Consider the following 26,508-nt stretch of genomic DNA (forward strand, 5'->3'; position numbering starts at 1 on the left):
TTAATTATGCTGTCATACTAGTTTTTAAGTTAAGTTCGTGCTTTTTATATTCACATTGAACTCTTTTCCACATCACGTATGAGATAGAGTTTTAGGCGCGTTTTTTATGTAGTGGCATCCCCTGAAAACCTTATCCACGTAATTAACAATTGATAATTAATAATTAACAATAACAATTTTTTACGTTTAATGGTTGTTTCCTGCATTCCCTTTCCAAGTTATTTTCATATCACTATATTTATGATTTTCTTCTGTTAGTACCTGTTTGTGATTTTTCTTGGTAAAATTAGATTTAATCACTGCATTCTACCTAACGCACTTATCATATATACCACATGGGCTGAAAAATCCCTGGCATATCAAAGAAAATGCGTTTTTTTTTTCAAAATTGGCTTTATTCATCAATGTAATCTCCATCAAGAGCCACGCAATCATTCCAGCGCCGCTCTTAACATTTCAATACAACTTTTGTAGAACAATTTATCTTTTGAGTCAAAAAATTGGCCTATCACCAATTGCTGTCCACTCAGATGAAGATCGTTTTGATTACGGAGTGAAGTGATGGATCCATGTTTCATCCATTGCCACATGTCGACGCAAAAATTCCAGCTTATTATGTTTAAACATGACCAAACACTGCCCAGAATCATCAACATATTTTTATCTTTGGTCAACAGTGAGCAAACGCGGCACCCACATTGCCAACCCACAACAGAGCCACATTGTATAGTCTAATGCTCATGCAATATAAAACCAACACGTTCTTTTGTTATCTTTACGATGTTAGCTAACTCACGCAACTTCGTTTTTCGATCATTCAAAACGATTTTTTCTGGTTTTCTAGTGTTACCATCTCATTTGTACGTCCACTGCGTTCTGCATCATCGATGTCTACACAACCACGTTTAAAGTCAGCAAACTAACATTTTATTGTTGTTCTGTTGACACTTTGCAAGCCATTATTCTGATTGAACTGTATTTTTCCCATCTAGAAGCAGTGAATATTAAAACACGAAATTATTTTTGATCCATTGTTGTGAAAGTAACAAAAATAGTGTCATTGTTAGCACAATAACTCACAAATGTATGAGTAGAATATCATGAAATTGTGACAGATTTCTTTTGAAGGGTAGTAATAACTGAAAAAGCGGCGAATGCAATAAAACTAGCGCCATCTATGCGTGAGTTTAGTTGTTTCCACTCCCATCACCCTGTCTCGGTAATTGTCAGCATCGAGTCGGAATCTCATATCTGGAAAGTTTCATTCGGTCACTGTCACGTTGAATCGCTATTTAAGTCAATAACCAAACTATCTAACATAAGTTGTTCAGGATTCCATCATTTATCAATTTCTTCTTTGGTATGTCAGATGGAGTTCCCCCAAACCTCAGTGTTATGTTTTACAGACGATGCTTCTTTCCACATCTCCTCACAGTTCTTGCTTGTATATCCTTTGACAGTAGTTGTAACTCTAACATAACAAAATACTAATGTATATGAAATGAAATAAAAATAGTGTTATCATATATAATTTATTTTAACGTTGTAATTGATCTAATGTATATATTATGAAGGTGAAAGGTGTAATAGTTTGTGGCTATATTATTCATCCAAATGATTTACCATGTATTTTTAAAAGCAATTAAACATTTCATTTATATTTACCGAATAATAATTTGAAATAGTTCACACTTTGGCAAAAAATTAATTTGTCTTGCGAGTCATTTCTTAATAACGACCTTTGTCTTATTAACACCTTTTCCATCGTTGCAATTTGCGCATTATCCTTATCAATAATAGATGGTTCCAAGTTCTTCAACAGCTGATATACCAGAGCAAAAATATGTTATGTTTAATTTCTCCATTGTCCTTGCATTTAAAGGAAAACACTAACTATGCGCCAGGAATAAATCTATTCCTTTTTCCAACGTGTAGAACAAAATATCTGCAATGAATTATTAATAAATATTATAACTAACAAAACCTAATAAAATGTTAATCTAAAGTTTACCTTTTATCATCAACTCTGATTGTCTTTATTCTATTTTTATTTTGTGTTCCTTTTTGAAATATCAAAGGCTAAATACACTAATTGAAATAACAAGTCTTCCTTGATTTCATTATATGCTTCATTTATCAAAATCATTTATTTTGCATATTAATTGTGGATTCTAAAGTATATAAGTGGTATGTAATCCCGTAAAAACGCAGATAAAACAATCAAAAGAGAAAAATATCCAGAAATTGGACAAAGGAAATGATCGCAAGGGGCTAAGTCTAGAGAATATTCTGATCAGGGGGCAGTTTGTTGCTCAGTTTATGGAGTTTTGCCATAGTGACTACACACGTGTGCACTCGTTTTTAACAAGTATTTAACATTTTAAATTACATTCGCTGATTCTTAGGTTCTGACAACAAAATACATATGAAATATCATAATTTTTTATCTAAAATCAATTTTAACAAAAATACTGTTTCTTTTTAGTTTCATAATAAATTCTAATTTTATTACCGGTGTAACAACTCATGTTCTAATGATAAAGAAATCCGACACAATGATATATATGGCATCCTTTTTTTCGTACTGTATTTGTGAGACAATAAAACGTTTTTGCCGATATATCGACAAGAAAAAGGTGAAAAACAACAGACTGGAGAAACCGTACGGTGCGAAATCACAATATCCTCGACTGCTGTGGCTGTTCCACTTTACGAAAAAACCTTAATTACTGCTTTCCCATTCGCGGTTCATCTTCTGCTGATGCTCATTAGTCGACGGTCTAGGTCAAAGCCAAGAACGGAGATTTACGATGGCAATGGACGAGAAATACCGCGGGAAAAGCTGTCTTTTTGTTCGCGGTATTGGAATGAAGATCGGTCGTTTAGTTATTTCATAAGAAAATTACTATCCAGTACGTAGTTCAGTTAATATCAAAAACATCAACCCTTCGATCACAAGGTGGTCTCAGGTTTTATTTTTATAATAATTTTTTTATATGTTGTACAATTAAAATTACTCACAGAACTCAGTGGTGAGGGATCGAAACCACTTTTTGATGAATACGTATCAAACACTATAAAAAATATCTAAAATACTATTGCATATATTTTAAGCAAGTAACGTTGGAATACGTCAGCCAAATGTTTTAAAATTAAACTTTTTTGTCGTTGAGTTGAACCCATTCATTTCGTTCATCTTTAATAGGCGCCATTCTAATAAATAATCGGTCTTTGCATCTCCGAGTTGTTTTCCATAGCGAGTAATCTTTGTCTGCCTCCGCGCTTAATTCACTTACATATTTTTCGAAGCAATTTGTCCGATTACCAGTTCTGTTAAACATTGTTTGTACGGCATTTCTGGTTCTATATCATACTCTTCTACCTTTTCATCTTTCTTTTACCAATTCCTTAATTTCTAAGAGGAAATTAACAGTTATCCCGAATTTGTTCGATTATATTTCGAGTTTGGTGCTCAAGATCTTGGTGTCTTGGTGGACAGTACATAGCGCCAATGTATTTCAGTACCGTTCTTTTCAATCCTAACTACGGTAGCTTGTAAAACAAATCTAATTTGTTGCTCGTACCGACTTAAAACTGATCAGTTGGTAGTAGTTAAAATAATATTGCAAGTAGTTAAATAGGTTTAGGTGGGTATTAAGCTAAATTGTGTATATAGTAGAAAATAAAATACGTGTAGTAGATAGGTTAAATAAAGTTTTTGTTTATTTTCATTTAGTTATTATAACGATTATGATGTACATATTTTATTTTAAAGCGTTTTTTTTTAGTTAAAAATCTAAATTAGATTATTTTTTGCTTTTTAGTAAATTTATTATTTATTTTCTAAAGTCGGTTCAATTTTTTTGTTAAAAATATTTATTATTTATTTGTGTTTCATGTTATAATTATTTTAAGAACGAATTACTCATTTTTGTTTTTCTTTCTTTTATTTTGGGAATTACCGGATTTTTCAAATTTTTCTACCCTAGCCACCCTTTCTACCTAAGCTTTATCAAGTTGTCTTAAACGTTGTACTGCTATAATTTTATTTACCTGAAATTCTTTGTTTAGGTGCAATAAAATATTGCTACTACTATTATGTTTTTCTGTATTAATTTTGTATGTGAATAAAGTAAGGATTTTTTCATGTAGCTTAGAACTAATTAAGTAATTTTGAGTGCCATATAATTATGATGCATAGTTTAATTAAATAATAATTTTAATATCATATCAGACCTTGGGCTTAGTTTGATATCATATACGTACAGTACCGATCATATATGAAGAAATTTTCAAATATTGTAAATTTGTAAATCAAATACTAGAGCCATAATATGATCAATATAACATTTTTTTAAACAACAATGTATTCTTCATACATTCTACATACTTGAATAAAAGTAGAAACATTATCAATACATCTGTCATATGGCCCATATATCATCAAACGCTTTATCTGCATAGTCAGGTTTTCTTTTTCCTTTTATTATTACCAGCTTTCTTTTGACTTTTAATGGCCCAGGCCCAGACCTGGTTTTGTATGGTTTACTCGCATTTTTAATATATCAACATTTTAAAACAAATTATGAAACGAATGAATTTTAATTTAAATTATATAGATTATACAGATTTAGAACATATCTTACTTACTTACTTAATTAACAAATTAAATTTATATTAATAACATCTACTCGATTTATTTTTTATGATACTATTCAAACTACCGTAAAATTTTATTTATGGACAGGGTGAAAGAAATATACAAAATTTCAATGGAATATTATTCAGAATTATATTCTCAGAACTAATATATACACAGAGTTGGGGTAAATATATGCTGAAGATATTTGCGCAAAACAACTAAACACTACAGGAACATCAATAAACGCTGTTATTTATTTTATCCTCGTATAAGGTCGACCAAATATGGCCACGTACATTGCATTCTGGGTATTTAAAACGACATCTTTCCAAAATGTATCAGTTTTAATAATATTTTGGCTAGTATTCACAGTTAAGAATATTTCTATTAATTTTAGTAAGTTTTTAATTGCTTGAGACAGTTGACACCTTAGAGATGTTCGAATATGATTTGACTATAGTTTGACAGGAACATTTTCGATATTATAGATATATATTAGATTATATATAATATATCAATTTAAAATGGGTGATACGTTGACTGAACAAACAAAGTTTTTTTGTACATACGTCATCAAGATGTTTAATGTATTGCCTACCGCATTTTGTAAATTCGTTTTAGAATCAGACAATATTTTCCGTCTCATTTTATTCTAGTTAAAAAGAGACACAATGCTGTCTGATTAGTTCGAACACGTAAACGAATGAGCCTGTTAAAATCGCCCGGTTGTCAGACGTATGCAAAATTCTTGAAAGCAATAGTGATAAGATGTTATAACTCTAAGCTATAAACTATTATGGCTGTATAAATAACTGTAGTTTTAAGATGTACTATAATGTTAAAATAAATTATATTTAATAACATTTTTCTTCAATTATTTTATTTATTTTTATTAAAACTCACAGTTGATGCGGCAACATTGCGACGTTTTGATGTCGCAAATTTAAATGACCTATGTACGAAATAACTTCGAACAAACTATAAACAACATCGCATCGACCATACAAAGCGCAATCTGAATCCGTTGTTGACAAAAGATGGAACTTTGATGAAATCGTCATCTAAGTAGAAGACAGTTGGTGAAAACCGCCCGATGTTATCAAAAATATAATTAATTGGCCACTCGTATAATATTGTATCTGAATTATCTGTTTTATATTCGAGATATGATGCATAAAATTTGAATATGTTAAGAAAATTTGAAAGCTATAAGGCAGAGTTTTTCTTTTGTTCACCAAAGTCTCATCTGTTTTGTAAAAAGTTGTTTGCGTTAAATTCGATATATTTTTCCATTTTCAACGGATATTGATAAATATCTACACCTTTGTGATACTATCATATACACGGCAAGACCTGAGATGTCCATGAATATTCCTCTTCTATATCGATTTGGGTGGTTTTGCGAGGCTAATTCATGACTTTTATGCTTGACATTGTCATAATAGAATCGCCGCTTTTCATCGCCAGTCACAATAAGCCATATTAAAGTCTTTTTTTTTGCCTAGCGAATAATGAAACCGCAATGTTGAAATGGTCCGAAATGGAATTTTCAGGCAAATCGTAGCCAATAAATCTTACAATTTTTTGTCTTTAACCTTTTTTAACTTGATGATTACCACTTGAGTTTCATCATTTTTCTACAACTTCTAGCTTTTCCAATGCGTTTTCAAGAAATATTACAAAATCTTTACAAATAGAGTTTAGTCATTAACACATTCGCTATTTTATGCTCCAAACTCTCCAAACTTGACTCACAAGTAAGAACAGTGACTAAAATTCATGTATTGAAAAATTCAACTCGCCAGCTTGGTCTGCACAGTCGTCAAGACCACAGGACGGTTCTCCTACTGTTGCGATAGTTGCGGGTTCGAATCCTGCCGTGCCATGGTCGCAAATTACGTTTGTCATAATCCAGGAAGGCGAGAGTGTAAAATCCGACAAGGAAAATTATCCCAGTTACATTAGTAACCAGACTGGGATGCGTTCTGGGATGATCTCGACCGTGGTTCAGAGCCCACGTTAAACAGTAGGTCCAGTCCATATAAACACTAGTTGATAGAAAGAGGACTTTAAAATATATCATAAAAAGATAAGTATGAATAAATGCGTTCATGATGGATGTAGGAGAATTTGTTGTTAAATAGAATCGTATTTCTAAAAACTTTATATTTTAGATAGATGGGAAAGGGGCAACTATTTTTAGATTAGACACAGATCAATAAAGAGCCTTATTTATTTTATAAACGGTTAAAAAAACATGGTTAAATTATTCCCTACACAATATTCCGCATGGTATTTAAGCTTCTATTAAAAAAAAATTTCTGACGAATTTTACAAGATATTCTAACGGCATGAGCTTAAAAGATGACTTTTTTTAGCGGTCATTAGGGTTATTTATATTCCCCCTCCCCCTGTTTTTTTTCGGTTCGCCCTCTTTAAAAGGATTCGCATCTTAAACGTTCTTAATACTTTAAAATCTGGGTGAGCCTTTTTGCCATGTTTCTGTTTGAATAATTTTAATATTCATGTGTCTGTAAAAGTTCTGGAATAAGTTCTCGCTGTTTTTATTTGTAAAACTTAATGTTTTACTTAAAATGGTAGATATTGAGAATATGTTAAGGCGGTTTTCGGTTACCGTCTCGTCACAGATTTTCAATATACAGTAGATGGACAAAATAATATGAGAACCTGACTTGTATTGTATGTTATGTATCAAAGTTATTTTGTATATACGTCATCTAAATTTGTGACGCCAAAACGTCGCAATGTTGCCGCATCAGCTCTGAGTTTTAGTTCAATTTGGCTTTAACATACAACATAACTCTATCACTACATAGTATAAAACAAAGTCGCCTTTTCTGTCCCTATATCCCTATGTGCGCTTAAATCTTTAAAACTACGCAACGGATTTTGATGCGGTTTTTTTCAATAGATAGAGTGATTCAAGAGGAAGGTTTATATGTATAATACATGCATAATATACTAAGGCAACATTGCTAATTTTAGAGGTTTCTAACGTGATGTCGTAAATTAACCTATTTTTTAGGCTTATTTAGCAATTAGCAAAAACGCTGCCTAACCCTACGAGTTAGATCAAATTAATGTACTACAGTATTGTACACCATAAACAGGTCTACAAAAAAGTCCGCGATGGTATATGTTTATCTTTTAGGGATAACCCACATTAACCATTTTTATTGTTTACTTTTTACGTGAGAAAATGGCTTATTTACGAAGCTATTTTAAGCAATACGGCATTAATCCTTATCGAATTAAGTACCTTAAATACAGTGTGCAATTAATATAGATCAATATGGTTCCTTACAGCATGTAAATTAAACAAATATTTTCGGAGATATTACAAATTTAAAATTGTATTGCGTTTAAAAATGTGTAATGTAATAAAAATTGTATGAATTTAGATATTCCAAAGATAGCAGGAAATCTTCATAGTAAGTATAGGGGAAGAGGAATTGTTTTACTCCAAATTTAATGCGTGCAGGCCAAGGGCAGTAATGAATGAACCAAAAATACTGGATCGATTTTAATCATGTTTTCATTGAGTGACATAGGCATATATATTTTGTACATATTTTTTCAGGCTTATTTCTAAAAAAAGTAAATTGCAAGAAACGTAATGAAACATTTATTTATATTTACTTAGTAACAATTAGAAATAGTTCAATTTTTAGCATAGTCTCTTCAAAACAGTACAGGTTCTTTAACAATTGATTTTCAATTCATAAGAAAAACATGGTATTGTTCATTCCTCCATAGTAGTCGCCCTTGGAGGAAAACACTAATTCTGCACTGGGAATAAAACCATTCTTATTCACTAAATGAATAACAAGATATATGCAATTAATTATTATTAAATATTAGGACCAACAAAACCTAATCAAACGCTATTGTAACTTTTACCTTTTTCCGTCAATTTTTATTGTCTTTACACTTTTTTTGTTACTGTTTTGCCATGAAAATTTTTAACCATTTAAATTGAATTCTTTTTAAGGCAATGTCTGGAAGTTTCCTTAGACCTCTTCGAGAGTTGTTTTTACACCATTTAAATCCTATGCCTTGTAAGAGTATATAAAGGGATGTCTTACATCCCCCAAAAAGCTACATGTCCCTAACTCTTTTATGTGTACTTATTAGACTAACAATTTTCTCTGAAATAAATTCATTAAATTATGTTTAAATCGATAAAATAGTTTGTGTACTCGCTGTTCTTATACTTTTCGTATATTTGATCTCGAATAGAGCCAATATCAAGATGGTCAAAATTCATCACTCACTTCATATGTAGACGGGAGTTCGCGATTTTAGTCACAGTACCCACACTAATATTCAGCGCAGCAGCAACTTATAATATTTAATATCATCAATATTTACCTCTCTAACGGAATTTACGGCCAAAAGGGGGCCATTATCTCGATCCTTTTCGAAATAGCTTATTAAAACTTTGAATAGATTATACATAATATTTAATGTTGTTGATGATGATGATGTAATTCTAATTACACTATTTCAACCTTTTAAAGTAGCTGCAATTATTCGCATAATAGAGTTTAAATAGTTTCCATCGAGATATTGTCCCATTCTTGCACCAAGACATCCGCCAATTGTTTCAATGATGTTGGAGATGGAATTCTACTCCTCATTCTCTGCTCTAAAACTCCACATAAAGGATCGATTATGTCGATGTATAGCGATTGTGATAGCCTGGGAAGATGTTTAAGATATTCTGATGTTCTACAAACCAAGACTGAACATGGGGGTTCACTGAGATTCTTTATAATGAATATACTCTTCTTGGATTCTAGAGAGATATCACGCTGTTTCACTACACTGAAAACATAGTATGGAGCATCATCCATTATAGGACGCAACACTTTGTTTTGGATGACCAAAAAGAATTCGAATACAGTACATGTAATTCCGCAATCTTAGAAGATTTACAGACAAGTATCGTTATGACGATGGTGATAATAATAAATTGAACATTTTAGAGCGACCAGTTGAAGAAGAAGAATTCTCACTAGATTTTAGAGTATAATTACAATAAATGCATGATGATAATTATTCAGTTAAAATATAGGTACTAAATATAAAATTTATTTTCTACTAAAATATGTTAAAATATAATTAAAATATATCCAAGGTATTTCTTTTCGTTATTTTGCCATTACTTGATAATTATGTTAATATATTTTATGTAAAAATAATGTTATTAATTATTGTATATTAATCTATAAATAATGAAAGGTTTTTCATAACCATTTTTTTCATGAGTAAACTTTATACAACGTATTTTTACTGGGTCTCGCGTCTGACCTTGCATTACACCATATATCTAAAAACCGTTAATTGTATATGTTTAAAATTAGAATTATAAAAAATTATGTGTCCTACAGCATATGGTACATGTTACAATAATATTGAATACATAAAGTTTTCAACTTATTACCCCCCATTCCGAAGCTGTTTTTTTTTTGGTCTTCTAGAATTGTTCAATCTTCATTTCCTGATGTCGAGTGGATTATAAACAAGTAATCAATAGCAATAAAATGATTATAGTATGGTAGGATCGCTGAAGTTGATTAAATGGGCGAGAAAGTACTATCGGCATGAAAATGATAATAATTGTTCAAATATTATGAAAAGGCGCAACTATTCAAAGTCAAAGTAAAACTTGTGATTGTAATTTTTACTGATTTTCGTTCTCCTCTCAACAGTATACACTTGAACTTACTTTGGGAAGCTTTAGAAGCTGAACATGTTCCATGAGCTGCGTCTGATTGTCAAATTTATTTGACATCCAAGCCAGTGTTCGCCAAGAATATGTTGTCTCTTCCCTGTTCTTAACATTGGATGAAAACTGCAGTAAGGAGTAATAGGAGGTATATACAGCAACTTATTATTCGAGGAATAGACATTCCCCAAGAACACCAGCTATAAATTGATAACGAACCCGTCACTTCTTTAAAAGTTTACCTATTGAAGAAGGTGAATATTAATTATCAGTACAAAGAAACTCTTGCAGAAGCTTTTTTTATCATTTATTTGATATGATTTTGGGAAGTGGGTACTGTTAAAGTTAGTTAAAGTAAATTCATCATTTTCCGTAGCTATAGTACCAAATGCTATATGATGCGTTGTCTATTTGTTTTTTCCTTTTATAATTCCTTAATAATCAAATATCCGTAACCCTAACCGCAATGCATATAATATATTCGTATCAAAGTCCGAAATTTCATATCCATAATATCGTTGTTAGCAATGTTAGAGGCCGTTTATAATCTATTTACAAGCCAAGGGAGAAGTAAACAAATAGAAAGGGTTATAACCCCTTTATGCTTGATACTGTGCGCTCCAAAGGAAAACAAATATTCAGTGCTACCAGTCAATTCACAAACATACTAAAATATGTAGTATAAAAATGTAAGAGTAAGAAAATAATTAAATAACAAAGATTTAAATAAACGAGTGTAAGGATAAAAGGAAATATAAAATACAATAATTTTAAAAAGGCCGATTTCTTCATTGAGACTGAGTATTTTAGTAATATTATGTAAAAGTAGTAAAATATTTTCTAAAACATCAGGTAAATGATATCTTTCCCAATCTTCCCCAAAGTTAAACAATGGTCTGATTGAAAACTTTAAAATTAAGTACCAAAATTCACTGAACCTTTAAAATTAAGTATTAATTTAATATGTTTGTTAAAAATAACTTGTAATGTTTGAGAAATATATTTAATTTTTTTGAAAAAATATCGAAAAATGAATATCGTTGATTATCTGTTCTCTAATCTAAAATCTCTGAACCAACAATTCTGAATGCATTGCATGTCTCTGCACAATAAATTTAACAGAATTAACATTCAACTAATTTAAAATTTTAACAGATGAAATATTAGAAATTCCAGTTTTTTCACCTAATTTATTATTTTAAGGTCATTAGCTAATGGTGATTTTAGTGTCAATAGAATAGAACACTTTTTATATATAAACGTGTTTTAATTAAAATAGCAACATTAACAATACATCTGCCAGATGACCCAAACATCAACCAACGCTTCATCAGCATAATCAGGTTGTTTTTTTTTTCACTTTTATTATTACTAGCTTTCTTTTGATCAGCTTTAATGACCCAGACCTGGTTTCCTAAGGTTTACTCGCACTTTTCAATACATCACTATTTCAGAATGAAATCCATCAACAACTAGTTAATATTGATTATTACTAGATTCATACTCGTTTCTTATTAAACAATATTTTTAATATTACTCTACTTTGTTTAACACCCAACATTTAAAGCGTTCGATTATTTAGTTGTTGAAACGGCTAATTATTATTTGCATTTGTTAAGCACATTCTTTTTTATTACAACAGGTTTTTTCCCATTTTACATTTAAATGTATTTTTTGTTTAGCCAATTATTTGAATTTGAGAACAAAGAAATTATTAAATTGGCTAAGGAACGTTTTCTTTTTTACATAATTGGACTTATTAAATATGCTAATTATACAATGTATAGGTTTTTGGTAACAAAACAAAGTTTAAAAAATTAGTTGAGTTGAATGCGTTTATTGAAAGTAATTGATACAATTTAGATTCAATCAACATGTTCCCCATAAGTTTTTTTTATTACTTACTTGGTACCTTTCTTTTTTATGACTTTTTATACCGTGAACCCTTGAATAAATGCTTGGTTAAACACATTTTGCCATGTATCACTCCCCTTCCAATACCAATATTAAGATTTTCTTCTTTAATTTTTTTCTTGCCTATTGAAACAAACGAGAAAAGACCTTCTTTTGTTTCAATTTTGTTATCGTCGTTGATCAAATTTGTTCTTTTCTTTTATTATTTTTTTAAAGTTCATTTTTGTCTTTCATTCATGTTCATGTTTATTCTTGGGTCTGTATTCTACTTAGTGTGTCTTCCCTTTTTCAGTACTTTATACCCATTTTTTGTTTTCTTTAATTGCAACTCTCATGTTGTTATCTTCTCTTATTTATTTCTATTTTTGTACGTCTCAGGTTTCTTCTACCTCTTATCTTATATTTGTTTCTCTTTATTTTCTAGTTATACCAATTTTAACCGCTCTGTGGTAATGATAAATTTCTTATCCACAATTCTAATCGCTTTCCAGTGTTCTCTGTTTTTTTTTTGTCTAGATATTCACCTTTTCTAGTATTTTTATCATTTTGTACTCTCTGACAGGCTGATAAAAATAAAAAATATTTGGAGCTATTAAAAAACCATAAGTTTCTAATTCTGTTTCTAGTAAATAAGCTATATGTTGAAACAATAATTTTTAAGATGCATAGATAATCTTAATGAAAATTATTTTCTTCTCTGGAAGTTTCCTATATAATTTATTTAAAAGATTTCAATGTTTGATCGATGTTTAAACCAGAATTCTCAACATTCTTTGTAAAACACGCAAGACATTGCTGATAAAGTCGTATTCGTGATGTGGTTTGATTTTATTGTTGATGCCTTTTCATGTATTTTTTTCATGATCATATCCTGTATTTAATGTCGACTGTCTTCAAGGTTTTGACGGTTCTTTTTAAAAGGAACAACTCACTTAAAATTAAATATTTTTAATTTTTCCAGAACTTATTGAACAGCTGTTATAACTTGTTGTTTAATGATTGTGAGCCTGTTACGCACTTTTATCGCCCTTTTCTATCACAGTTCCTTATATAGGGTGGGGCAAAAGTCCCGCTACCATTGACTATTTCTCCTCTTTCTTGTGGCGTATATTCGTAATAAAATTAGGACATCTATACTACACAATGGTTAAAGCGAAACTGGAAATATAGTATTAAATGGTAGCGTGACTTTTGCGTGATTTTGATGGATTCACTTGTATTTAACATCTTGTAATATACCACTTTTTGATGATGTCGCCAACATCAGACCGCCAACCACAGAGCCAGAACGCCATCGCCAAACGCAGAGCTAACAGCAACGAGTCTTCCGTTTCTCAACTTCATTATTTCATCAGCAGTTACTCTAATGTCTTTCAAAAGTTGTTTTACCAGAAGTACCTCACTTGCAAATACTGAATTAATTTACTCATACAAATATAACCTCTTTGATTCTACGGATATTCATTGTTATCGACCATAATAAATCTAATTTCAAGCCACTGAAACTAAACTCAGCAGCTAGAATATGACGAAAAGATCACCATTAAATCTCACAATTGTTTAGTGGATTTCGACAGTAGATTTCTTAAAATCAAATATGTTGTACGTAAGTAATGGGAAACGTGAAAATATAATTTTCAGTGGCCGGACAGTGTAGACCATTACCAAGACCATAATATCAAAATTACGATCTAATAAGTATAAAATATATTTTATTATTCATCTTAAGTGCCTTTTAGTTTGACATACTTTGTTGAAAGTTTCACCAAATGTTCGTTTCAGCAACTATTACCGTGAGAATCAGATTTACTCACTAAGTACTAGAAATTAGATTGTTGCGCGTATTCGGATAATTGTTTTCTCTTTAAGAGGAGCTTGTTGAGAAAAAATCGTACAATATATATTAATCGAATTATTTTAATTCGTTTACTATAAGTTTTCGTATCAACCGAATGTTATTTGGAATGGACGTTTATCTGATTTAACCTAAATGTTTTTAAAAATCTATAAATAACCTGCTTGATTTTACAATAAAAACTCTACTATATCTTTATTATTTTAACTATTGCGCGTTATATTCATTTATTATTATTATAGTTGTATCACATGCATGCATTACAAAAAAAACCTATACAGAACTAAAGCGTAAATAAATAGATCCAGTGTGGATTCTCACAAATTGTCATCCATCGCGGACCCATATGGTTTGAAAAAGAAAAACAGTTTTTTTAGGTTCAATCTACTAACGTCGACTATTTTTAGTAGCGAAACATGAAGTACAGTTCTGTAAAAGAATATTGACTTCATTATTTTATTATCTCAAAATACGAAATGATTAAACTTTGGCTAAATATAACAAAAATTGGAGCGACCTTGAGGCATGTCGAATTTTACATAGTGGAATAACGGTCAACAAAGTACCGAAAAATATAATCCCAGATGTTGAATACGGGCGGGGTGCCAGCAGCGCCATCTAGAACCCGATAACGAACAGCTGACAACCCCGAGACGTTTATCTGGGATGTTATTGAAGGGTATTTCCATTCATTCAGTACTCGACCATCGTTTGGTTTAGACGTGCCACCATCGACTGCCCAAGCCTCGTCCCCAGGTAACACCGCTGCCATCCGTTTTATCTATTTTGTATTTTTCACATTTTTATATTACTTCAATAAATAACGGTCACATAATGTAAACACCACTGTTTCATTTCGTTTTACCTCCATTCACCGAACCACATCATTTACCCTAAAGTGGTGACTGCGACGTGATCTTTCGCAAAATTGGGTTTGGGCTCGTGAATGGAGGGTACGTGCAACATGGGGTATTTTACGTGGCCGTTATATTTTTTGTTTCAACATATTGAATATTTTTAAAACTATTCTTCTTCGATTTTATTTTTGTTTGTTCAGCATTATATTCATTCAAACATTTTTTCCCATTAAATTTTATTTTAGTGCTATAACAGTGGACCTTAAATTTCATTTCATTATTTCCATTTCTTTTTTTTTCAATTTTTTGTCCAAATTTTATTTCTTTCACAATCTTTTGAACTCTTAGAGATTTTTACATCACAGTTTAGTCGTCAGTGTCTCGGCTAAACATTTCTTTCGGCGCTATATTTAAGTCATAATGCCTTCCTTCGCTCGCCGTCTCCGTCATAATGGCAGACATTTTGATTTGAAAGGCTTTGGGCAGCTTCGGTCGGATACCGTCGTTAGTTGTTTTCTCTGAATTACCATAACGTATGTGACTACGGATTAGTCACAGAGCAGCTCCAGAAGCTAGGTACCGATTACAGTCACCGTAGACTTGTCATGTCTTCGCCGAGATACCAGAATTGCCAACGTCGTCGAGTAATCGATCCTCCCACAGCGTCGATTACGGGAGCCCTGTCCGAAAAATAGCTTGTTTTCAACGTCGTCGATGGACCACATACAAGTGCCAAAGCGACGATGAAGCAACGGTATCTGTAGGACCGGAAGATATCAACAGCCGTACCAAATCGCAACCGTTTCGATTTATCATATGTTTCAAAACCCTTTTCATGCATCACATTTTGTTTGGTATATCAGTATTTTGAATTAGATTTTTTTTCATACATTTTTGTATTTTTATTTGCTTAAAATAATTGTATCTAAAATTCTGACAGGCGAGTATTGTAGCGACCTTGAGGCATGTCGAATTTTACATCGTGCAATAACGGTCTACAAAATACCCAGAAATATATTCCCAGATGTTGAACACGGCCGGGGTGCCAGCAGCGCCAACTAGAACCCGATAAGTTGATTAATAGAAAATATATATATGTGATAGTAAACATTTATAACACATGGGCTGTGCGTAACAAAGAAAAGGCGGTTCTTTTTGCTCAAAAGTGGCTTTGTTCATCAACGTAATCTCCATCAAGAGCTACATCATTTCACCGCCGCTCTAACCTTACAATACCAGTTTTGTAGAGCGATTTATCTTTGGCCTCAAAACAGGCCTATCACCTGTTGCTGTCCACTCAGACAACCAGTTTTGATCCCGGAGTTAAGTGATGTTAGGTATTTGTTGGTTACGTAGCGATACACATTGTTAATTAATCGTAGAACTTTGTTTTGGGTGCGTTGGATTACTGTTGGTTTAATATTTTAGTACAACCCCATATTTCCACCCCATAACTCCAGATTGGCCTTATAATTGATAAACCAATCTCCTTGATTTTAGGTCAAGTTAAAAGTATCTTCAAACGCTCTGCTTTTTGTCTAACCTGATTTTTCCAATCGATGGTAGGTTAAGCCATCGAGGAATATTATTTAACATAAAGAAACTTTTATTCCTTAGCAATCTATACAAAATTAGTTCAATTACTATTATTATAAGATTTTACCTATAATTTATACTTTGCAAGCGTATTGTCTACTGCTCAATTTCTTTGTTAAGTAATAAATAATACAGGAATAATATAAACATAAAATTAACAGATAAATACCACCTAATCACTACTCTCATAAATAACAACGCGTGGGCACTAGACACTGAAATGATAGGCAGGAATACAGGAAGTTTGGGAATATTTGAACATGTGCAAGACTATGGAATCAGTGAAGATGACTGTATCCCAATGCTTAAAGGAAACCGTTAGTCCAAGTCGTAGGATTTTCTCTTACATACGCTCGGTCATTTGTAGGTAGCAAAGTAATCATACTACATTCTTCCAATCATCAATTGCTCAGGTTTTATGATCGCTGCTTAAATACATCTTAAAGCTCACTCGATGTTTTCTATCCAAATAATTCTGTGAATTGGCTGAAACCTTGTCTTAAATGAGCTGAATATTGTGGTCAGTATCCATCCAGTGTTCAGCCAAAGTTGACTGAACGGTATGTGAAAACACCTCACCTATGTTCCTTTAGACTTGAGCGCTTTGGGATCAAAGAACGCCTATGTGATTTAAATATAAAATTAATTCGGCAAAACCTCACAAATTCACTGTCACTCGCGGTACTTTTACAACATGCTAGCGCCCATTATTTCTCTCAGCTTAAACGATGGTTGTATATGGCATATGTACAATATGCTATTTTGGGAAACTTCGTAGCTTATATACGAGATTTTTTTTTCACAACTTTAAGTAAGTTAACATTTTAAATTTAGTTTAATTTTAACTTGGTATCTGCACGTCTATCGGGCCTTATATTTAATATTTCTTTTACAGGTCTTTCTCTTGGAAAAATATTTATTACCTATAAAATTGAAACGTCGGCGGTGAAAGTTGGCAACTATTCGAGTTTTATTACGTTATTAGAGATATTTTTAACGGGGTTTTAATAATGGTAATGTCGTAAAAAAGACATGCATTGTTTCGTTTCGAGTTATCAATGGCTTCGATGTGTAATTTGCATCAGAGCCGATGACCTTGTCTTTTTGATATGTTTTTTCAAATTAAATTATAGTTTATTGTTTGAAATATCAATGTCAGGTATGAAAGATGGATGGGTTTTGTTGAATATCTCTTTTTATTGAATATCTCATCTTCATGGCCATTTCTTTCATCAATGAACATATTTTCTCTTTTTTTGATATTTGGTGATATTTTTTTTTATTAAAGTAGCCTCCTTTAAAGTGAATTTTCCTTTATAGAAACGACGTTCCTTCAGTTTTGTTGTCTTTAAATATGTGTATAACTCATTTTTTGTCATTGTACTCATAGCTCACTCATATCACCAATGATGGTCAATCAGTAGCTGGCGCTCGGAGATCATTTTCTCACCTAATACTAACTAAAAGTAATAATAAAATAGTAACAAAATCAGTCGGACCGAAAATAGTAACTGAAAACAGTCGACTGAAACAGTCAGTGGTAAAAAGTAGTAAAATCAGTCGATAGCTCCTAACACTACTTCTTGAACAAATTAAAATTATAATTATTTTCATATTTTTCATTAGTTCGAATACCCTCATCGTCAAGTCCTCGGCGCGCCTCTGCCTTTTCTCGGTTTCTTCGTTTTTCGATCGGAGGAAAAAACGTTTCGGATAATACGCTGCTGTTGGTGCCGCAAAACTTATCCTTTGAATACTCTTCTGACAATGGTCTACCCAAATTTCGATGATATCCCCTGTGTGAAATAATGTCCAAATCATTGGTTAACCCAATAGTATACGGCTGAAAAAGTGACCTACTACAATCCGTCTACATGCAAAGTCCTTTCCAAAGTCCACTAGACTAAGTATGTTAGTTCACAGCAACTTCAATCCGCCTTGTATCCTGAACTGCGATGCTTGTATCAGGAATCCGATCCTATCCGGTTACGATGTTTCCTAATCGGAATAGTTTATGACCACGGGGTTTCTGCCTACCTTTTGTGACCTTGCAGCTTCAGCTGCGAGTACAGCCTTATGATCTCCTCGGAATCATATCGATTGCCCCAATTACGAAATGTAAAAAGTTAAAAATAATTAAAACTTTTATTTTACTTTAAAAATTATTTTATTTCAGCAAAAAAAGTGGCATCGAGAAGTCTCACGCGTCAGATCTTTTAGTTCCAGCATAAGCACACAGTGTCTTCCTTTGAATACACAGGGACACATACCCATATATGGTCAATGGAGATTTTAAAACGCTTTTAAGGTTTTTTTTCTTCTCCTGAGATATGGGCTAGTTCAAAATTAATTGGAATTATTGCTACATGCCTTATTTTGCGATTTTTCTTTCAACTACGATGAAACATCCATCCAGGGATATCGCCTTCAATTAGATTGTTACTGGCGTAATATGGAGCGTTAACAATGGCACGGAGCATTTTATTTTGGAGCATTATCTGAAGCATGACTGTTGGATTTGCTAGTAAATCGATTAGTGCTGTTTGATACCATACGTCCATATGGGCCTAAGAATTGACTTGTACATTTTTATCTTATTACCCAAAGATAATTTGGATTTACTCCTTGTGATCCAATACATCTGGTTCAGTTTAAGCCCAAGTTGTTTACACTTTATTAGTATGTTTCTTCCAAATTAATTCAGTATAGATGTATTTCCAGATATGTAACATCATCCGCTTACTGAGGATCATGATTATTAAGATTTACTTGAGGATAAATCCTCATACGCAGTGTGAAGGTAACATGAGTATATTTCGTCTAATTTGTGTTGAATTTAATTTGATGTTATTTGTGATGATGTAGTAAGAGGTTCCTTGTATGGCCGTATCGTCAGCATATGTTGCCCAGTAGTAGTTTTTGAGGCCGATACGTCAGCTATATTCTTGAGGTATAACAATGAATCAAGGACACTGCCCTGCGGAACCCCTGAACGTACTGGATGTAGTTCGGTGTATTCGTCACTTTGTTTCACAATAAAATGTCTATATGTGAGATCCATCGTTCCGTGGTTGTTACGTAAACCAAATTTATGTTCTGGAATAATATTTATTTCTTCTGTGATTATTTTGATGTATAGTTTCTCGAAAACCTTGGATATCACTGATAATAAGCTTATAAGACGATAGAGGGAAACGTCTTTTGATTGTTTCCATGGTTTGAGAATCATAATAACTTGTCACAGCATGAATTTCATTATTTATTGTATGTTTAGCAGATTAATTTAAAATGGAATGTTATCAGAACTATTTAAATATTTTTCCTCGTCTGCGGATATTTCGGATGGAAATGGATTAAATACGTTTTTAAATGTTTATAAGAAACGTCCGCTTTTCCTTTGTCTTTCCTTGCCCAATTATTATCACCATGCTTATTGAGTGGGTTATGGTGTGGCTTTTAATCATTCTTATTATTTTCCAGAGTTGAAATGTGGCGTATTAATGCAAATGAAACAAAATCTACCCATGTAACATTCACCCTTTGTAGAAGAACTTGTTCTTCAGTAAAATTGAATAATCATGAACTTCCGCAAGCAGACAACGTTAAATATCTGGGTATGCATTTTAATCAACATTTGACGTAGAAAAAACATATAGTGACAAAACGCAAAGAGCTTGGGCTTAAACTAAACCAAATCTATTGGCTGATAGGGCGTAAATCTAAATTGTCATTAGATAACAAGGTTTTACTGTAGAAGTCAATACTTAGACCCATTTTAACCTATGGTATCCTCCAGAGGTTCCAGATAAAGTGTTACGAGTCATTGTCGATGCCCCATATTACGTCTCCAGCAAACTGATTTAGCGCGATATCCCCTTAGAACACATAACGAGTGTGATTCGAAGTATTAGTGCGAAGAACTCTGAAAAACTATTAGTGCATCCCATTGCAGTCGCCAAACAGTTAAATGTACGCAATCACAGTGTAGTGAATAAGCTCAAACGTAAACTACCGTACGATTAATAGACAAATAGAATGAGATTTAATATTCTCTAGAATAAGTTAAAGTAGTCTTTAAAATAATTTAGAATAGTATCTAGAATAAAAATTAGATTATAAGTTGTACAGCAGATCACTTACTGAAGCGATCTTCTACATGTCAGAATATGATTATATAACGGAAATCATATGATAATATTTATGACCCACGGGGAGATTGCTGAAGTTCTAAGTGATTAATAAAAAAAATCCATAGAGAATATTCTGCTGTATCGGTAGGCGTTCTATTTTCTAAATATTTTTGTATTTCTTGGTTTTGTTCACTATTCCAGCTCTTTCAGTTCGTTTCTTGTCATTTTTGATCTTCTTCTCGTCATTCTGAGATATTGGCGAATTCAAACAGAATTATTTCCGCGTGTCTTGTTCTGCGATTCTTCAATCAAGGACGATGAGGCATCCATCCAGGCATGACGAAATCGTATGTTTAAAAGGCACGATGTTGAGCTGTCGCTTGCACAATAACCAGGTCGCCGAAATACGACGAAAGCCCGCGTTTTCGGACAGAATGTTAAAACCGAAAAAAGTAAAAGTGCAGTGAGAGCGGACTCCCAGGCCGGAGCGACCGATTGCTACCGCAGCCGTGTCCTGAATGAAGATGGGCCCGTATAGGCGTCCGAACGTGTCGATTTTGCAATTAGTTTCGCAAAAAAGGGAAAATTCGTTACCGATTCGATTACATGCTAATTCGATCGGTATTGTTTCTGTGGATGTTCGAAAATTATGTAATTCGATCACGGCACCCCCGTGGCCGGGAAATAAGCTGAAACAAATCCGAATATAGAGATTGTACGTTTCTGTAATGAAGTAATCTGGTTTATTTAAAGTATGATCACGTATTATTATATAGTACCTGGAAGACCGAGCTTCGTTCAGGTCATTGAAAGGTTGAAATTTTTATCCGACTTCAAAAAAGGAGGAGGTTATGTTCTATTTGTAACTATGTTCCCATTGCATCCAAGTTAGAATCTATTGGTGTATAATGTTACTGCTGAGCTGATGTGACGAAAAATTGGAAGTAGTTCAGTGTAAAAGCCAGTCAGTTTGCTTTTTAAGCACTAACCATATTATATGAGACGTCGTAGAAACGTTACAGGTAACGGTATGACACTACGGTATATCACTTAGAACGTTGGGCTCACACGCGAAGGTTGCGGATTCAATTCTCAACAAGGCAATAATTTTTTGTTCTAATTTAAATGAAACATTTGTCAATTCACCTAAACTAGGTGGCGGACCCCGGGGTCTGAAACGTTCCTTACTTTCAATCATTGTTTCTTTATTCCTATTTTTCCTATCATTCCTATCATTCCTGTAGTAATTATAACTAATATTTTGAATAGTTCTATGTACGTTTGACAACCAGGGCGACTTTGACAGGCTTATGTCTCTTTTTAAAATGAATAAAATGAGAAATGAATGAGATGATTTCCATTTCTGAATTTCTTTAATATACTAGTACTATCCCTTTTATGTATAATGTATGTTTTGATGTTTAATTTAATGCGCTAAATGTTATGATGTCATAAAATAAATATGTTTTTATTACATTAAAAGTCGTCTCTTGATTTCGCGTTATTAAAAGAAAAAATGAAATACTTTTATAACCCGGCAATGTGGTTCGGAGTCAATAAAAACCCACAACATAAACAACAGTGAAACTTACGGTTTCGTTGAACTTTCTCTTTCACCGGCCGAAATAATGATCGTGTTGATGGTGCGTAAATTTCATCCTCGGACGAGCGTTCTCGAAGACCTGATGACGACGATGGGGTTCGGCGCAACTTTACCAATGACATCTGACGCGAACGGTATTTCACGAAATTTCTCTTATTTTCAACGGCTTTCTGGTTAAGGGTGATCCGGGACCTGGTTATTCGAATATTATCATTTGAATGAATCGTTTTTTTTTTCATATTTTCAAAAGCTTAACCCCGTAGAGACACATCCTTACAAGAATTTTCCCCAACCTATTACTTTAATTCTCATCGATGTTTAACAGCGTGAGCTTTCTTGTTAAATCAGTCTTAGCGTTACTGCAGGTTCTGCTTAAGTTTGGCAAATTTACTATTCTTAAACTTTTAAAAATTCTCATTACAACTTCTCTCAATACGCTTCCATTCTTCGTTCACAAAACTCGACGTTTTTACTAAATATGTGCTTAAATATTTCAAGGTTATGTTATTAATACATTTATGGTATGTCCATATATAGTTATTCAAAGTTTTGTGTACGTACGTCATCAATATGTTTAATGTATTGCCTGCCGCAATTTGTAAATTAATTTTAGAATCAGACAATATTTTCCTTCTCATTTTATCCTAGTTAAAAAGAGACACCTGTCTGATAAGTTCGGACGTATAAACGAATGAACCTGTCAAAGTCGTCCGGTTGTCAGACGTATGCAAAATTCTTGAAAGCAGCAGTGATAAGAGGTTATAACTCTAACCTATAAACTATTGTGGCTGAATCATTAACTGTAGTTTTTAGATGTACTATAATGTTAACATATATTATTATATTTGATAACATTTTTGCTCAATTATTGTATTTAGATTAGAATTTTGTTGTATGTCAAGGCCAAACCGAACTAAAACTCAGAGTTGATGCGACAACATTGCGACATTTTGACACCATAAATTTAGATGGCTTATGTACAAAATAACTTCAATCGCAAATTCTTTTTGAAATATGCTGATACGTTCGAACACGTAAGCGAATCAGCTTACAAAATTATCCTGGTTGCCAAACGTCTGAAAAATTCTTCAAAAAATTATTGGTTATAACTGCAGCTTACAGATTAATTACTGCTTTGCTTGTTTTAATAAATTTCAAATCGCTGCTTATCATTACTGTGATCGAAAATACCGAACCCGATTATCAGAGTCAGAAACAGATCGCGTCTTTAATCAGTTACTTCGAACAGGAACGAGATAATAGATGATTATTTATGAGATTTGCTGAGTACAATGAGAATTTTATAGATTAACAGTAACAATTTTCAAGAATGATACATTATTCAGATTGAAATTTTGTTATATATCCAAACACCAAATTATAATAAAAAAACAGCTAAATTGAGCTAAAACACAAAGTTGATATGGCAACATTGCGACATTTTGACGTCATAAATTTAAATGACGTGAGTTCACTGTTTTATTGAACGGGCTGTACAATATGAACTTTTACAAAATGTTAATCTTACTGGTACGCCCTCTTTTGTGGAAGCACGGGATTACTATAGTCCTTCCAATTAAAACAGCCAATTCACGTCATAGATGGCGTTGAATATACTGTCAAATGCGGTTTGCAAAAAAATCGATTTTTTTTTCTCATTTTACCCTAGTTAAAAAGAGACAAAATGGTTTCTGATGCGTCAGAACATGTAACCGAATCAATATATACAATTCGATTCGTATTGAACCCTGTTGTCGAAGTCTACAAAGTTTTTTAAAATATTAGTGATAATGATTAGACATTACAAATCGGCAAACGTCGTAAACCAAAATTCTACGCAAATACGGCAACATTGCCATGTGTTGACGTCATGAACACCATCGAACGTATTACCAAATTCAGTTTATAAAGACCTAAAATGATTCTTAAACTCAGGCCATTTTTCTTCCTCGTTTTACTAAGTAGTACTACTCTAGTTAAAAAGAGACAGAATGGAGTCTGATGCGTATGAACCAAATCGGTCTATAAAATTCGATTTGTGTTGATACTAGACGACACTGTTATCATATGTAAATGTAAATATAATAAAACAACTCTAACCTACAAAGTATTCAATATAAAATATTTCAATAAAAATTAATAATTAATATTTCATAGCGTTATTCTTGTTTCATTATTGTATTTACCTTATTATTTTGTTGTCGAAATCAAAATAAACGAAAACTTAAATATGGTGCGGCAACGTTGCATTATAAATTTTGATGACGTACATTGGCTGTTTTATTGGATGGACTATATGTATTTTACTCTTAATTCTATGCCAAAATAAGTATCGAACAAAACAATCTGAATCCAAAATATTTGATACCGAAATTTTCGGTTTTTACTTTCGATACTTTAGTTGTATTTACTAGATCGAATCATCCTTAGTTCAAATTGCGAATCCTTTATGGAAAGTATACAAGGGAACGGGAAGAGGAATCGCCTTGATGATGATATAATATATTAGCGAAACGTTACGTTTTCGCTAAGAAAGGACATACCAGTATAATTCCTAATAGAACAGCATACATGTCTTTTACATTATTTATATAATGTCATTTGCTTAGGGTAATGCCAATCGCTGTTTTACAACAACCACTAAACGTAGAAAATGTTTAGTTTCCTCTTCCATGAGGTGTTTCCTTAATTCTAATATGTAACACTTATAAAGAATGACGTAAATTCGTTAAAGCAATTAATAATATTATACTAAACATTTGAAATTCCAATAGAATGATTATTTTGACATTAAAGCTGAATTAATGAAGGAATATCAAATGTAGATCTAAATAAAAAAAAACAATAATACTTAAATATATTACAATCAACTTCAATAATCGTTACTAAATCTAAGAATTTTATTTATAACATTAAAGTAATAATTAAACAGATAAAACATTATAGATTAAATATACCTATAGTCTGCACAACGTTTTTTTAGTAATGCGTCGTGGATATTTGTGACGTCGAAACATTACAATGTTGCCGCATCAACTCTGAGTTTTAATTCAGTTTGGCTTTGACATACAATAAAATTCTAATCTAAATACAATAATTGAACAAAAATTTTATCAAATATAATTTATTTTAACATTATAGTACATCTAATACATATATTATAGAAGGACTTAAAACTACAATTAAGAACACAGCTATAATAGTTTGTAGGTTAGATTTGTTTTGTTTATATTGAACTCTTTTCCTCACCATCCATGAGATAGAGTTTCTAGGCGCGTTTTTTTATGTAGTGTTATCCTTTTATCGTTTTTTATGTAGTGTTTTCCTCTTGTTTTCCTGAGAGCAAAGTTCTCTGGAACTGAAAATATGACTCAACTGGTGATTTAACAACCTCTATCTCCCGTTAAAAAAATATAAGTTATCTAACATGTTCATCTTCTTCACAATTTGCTTCGAGAGAATGATGAGAAAAAATGTAAGTGATGATGAGCCCTTTTAAAGATTTCTCAAACATATTAGGTGAAGGATGATGTTTCTACCTCCATGACCTCTAATAGATCCAACAAAATTCTCTAAGCAATCTTAGTTAAGATTTGTTAAACAAATGTAGTTATTTGTAAATTTAGACAAAATAGATTTCTTTAAGGTCAATTTCCTAAAAGTAGCACTTAAATTTTTAATTGATGGCACCGTAACAAATATTTTCTTAACAAGGCAATCAAATTTAAATATACAATAGCTCTACTATAAAATTATTGAACACTGATTGTTCTAAAAAGTTAAAGTACTACAAATACTTTAGGGATATTTTAAAATTAAAAATAGTATTTATTACCACTAACTATCCAGTTATCTTAATTATTACCTTCTTGCAAGACTTGTTTCAAGATTTTCACCCAGGTACACTACATCTTTTACTACAAGGATGCATTGTCATCAATTTTTAAATTATTACTCCATAATAATTGATGTAAAACAGAAAATATGCACAACGTAAAACGAAGATTTCTTGACCTAAACAAAAAACAAAACCTTCAAACAACAAACTTAAAAATGGACGCCCATAGAAAATGCTGATTTCACACAATTTGATCGACCAATCACGTTCTGTGTTAGTAGCGGCTCCAGGAATTTAAACTAACGAATCACAATTTGCGAT

General features: G+C 32.2%; 1 protein-coding gene across 1 annotated transcript in view; it reads left to right on the forward strand.

The window, feature by feature from the left end:
• The window catches only part of Setd3 (SET domain containing 3), a 55,241-nt gene that overhangs the window by 24,577 nt on the left and 4,156 nt on the right, over nucleotides 1-26,508 (forward strand). The window lies entirely within an intron of this gene.

The sequence above is a fragment of the Rhynchophorus ferrugineus genome, unplaced genomic scaffold, assembly GCF_030347505.1.
Source record: "Rhynchophorus ferrugineus isolate W39M unplaced genomic scaffold, kcgeb_rfMv2 rfM2, whole genome shotgun sequence".
Taxonomy (NCBI): domain Eukaryota; kingdom Metazoa; phylum Arthropoda; class Insecta; order Coleoptera; family Curculionidae; genus Rhynchophorus; species Rhynchophorus ferrugineus.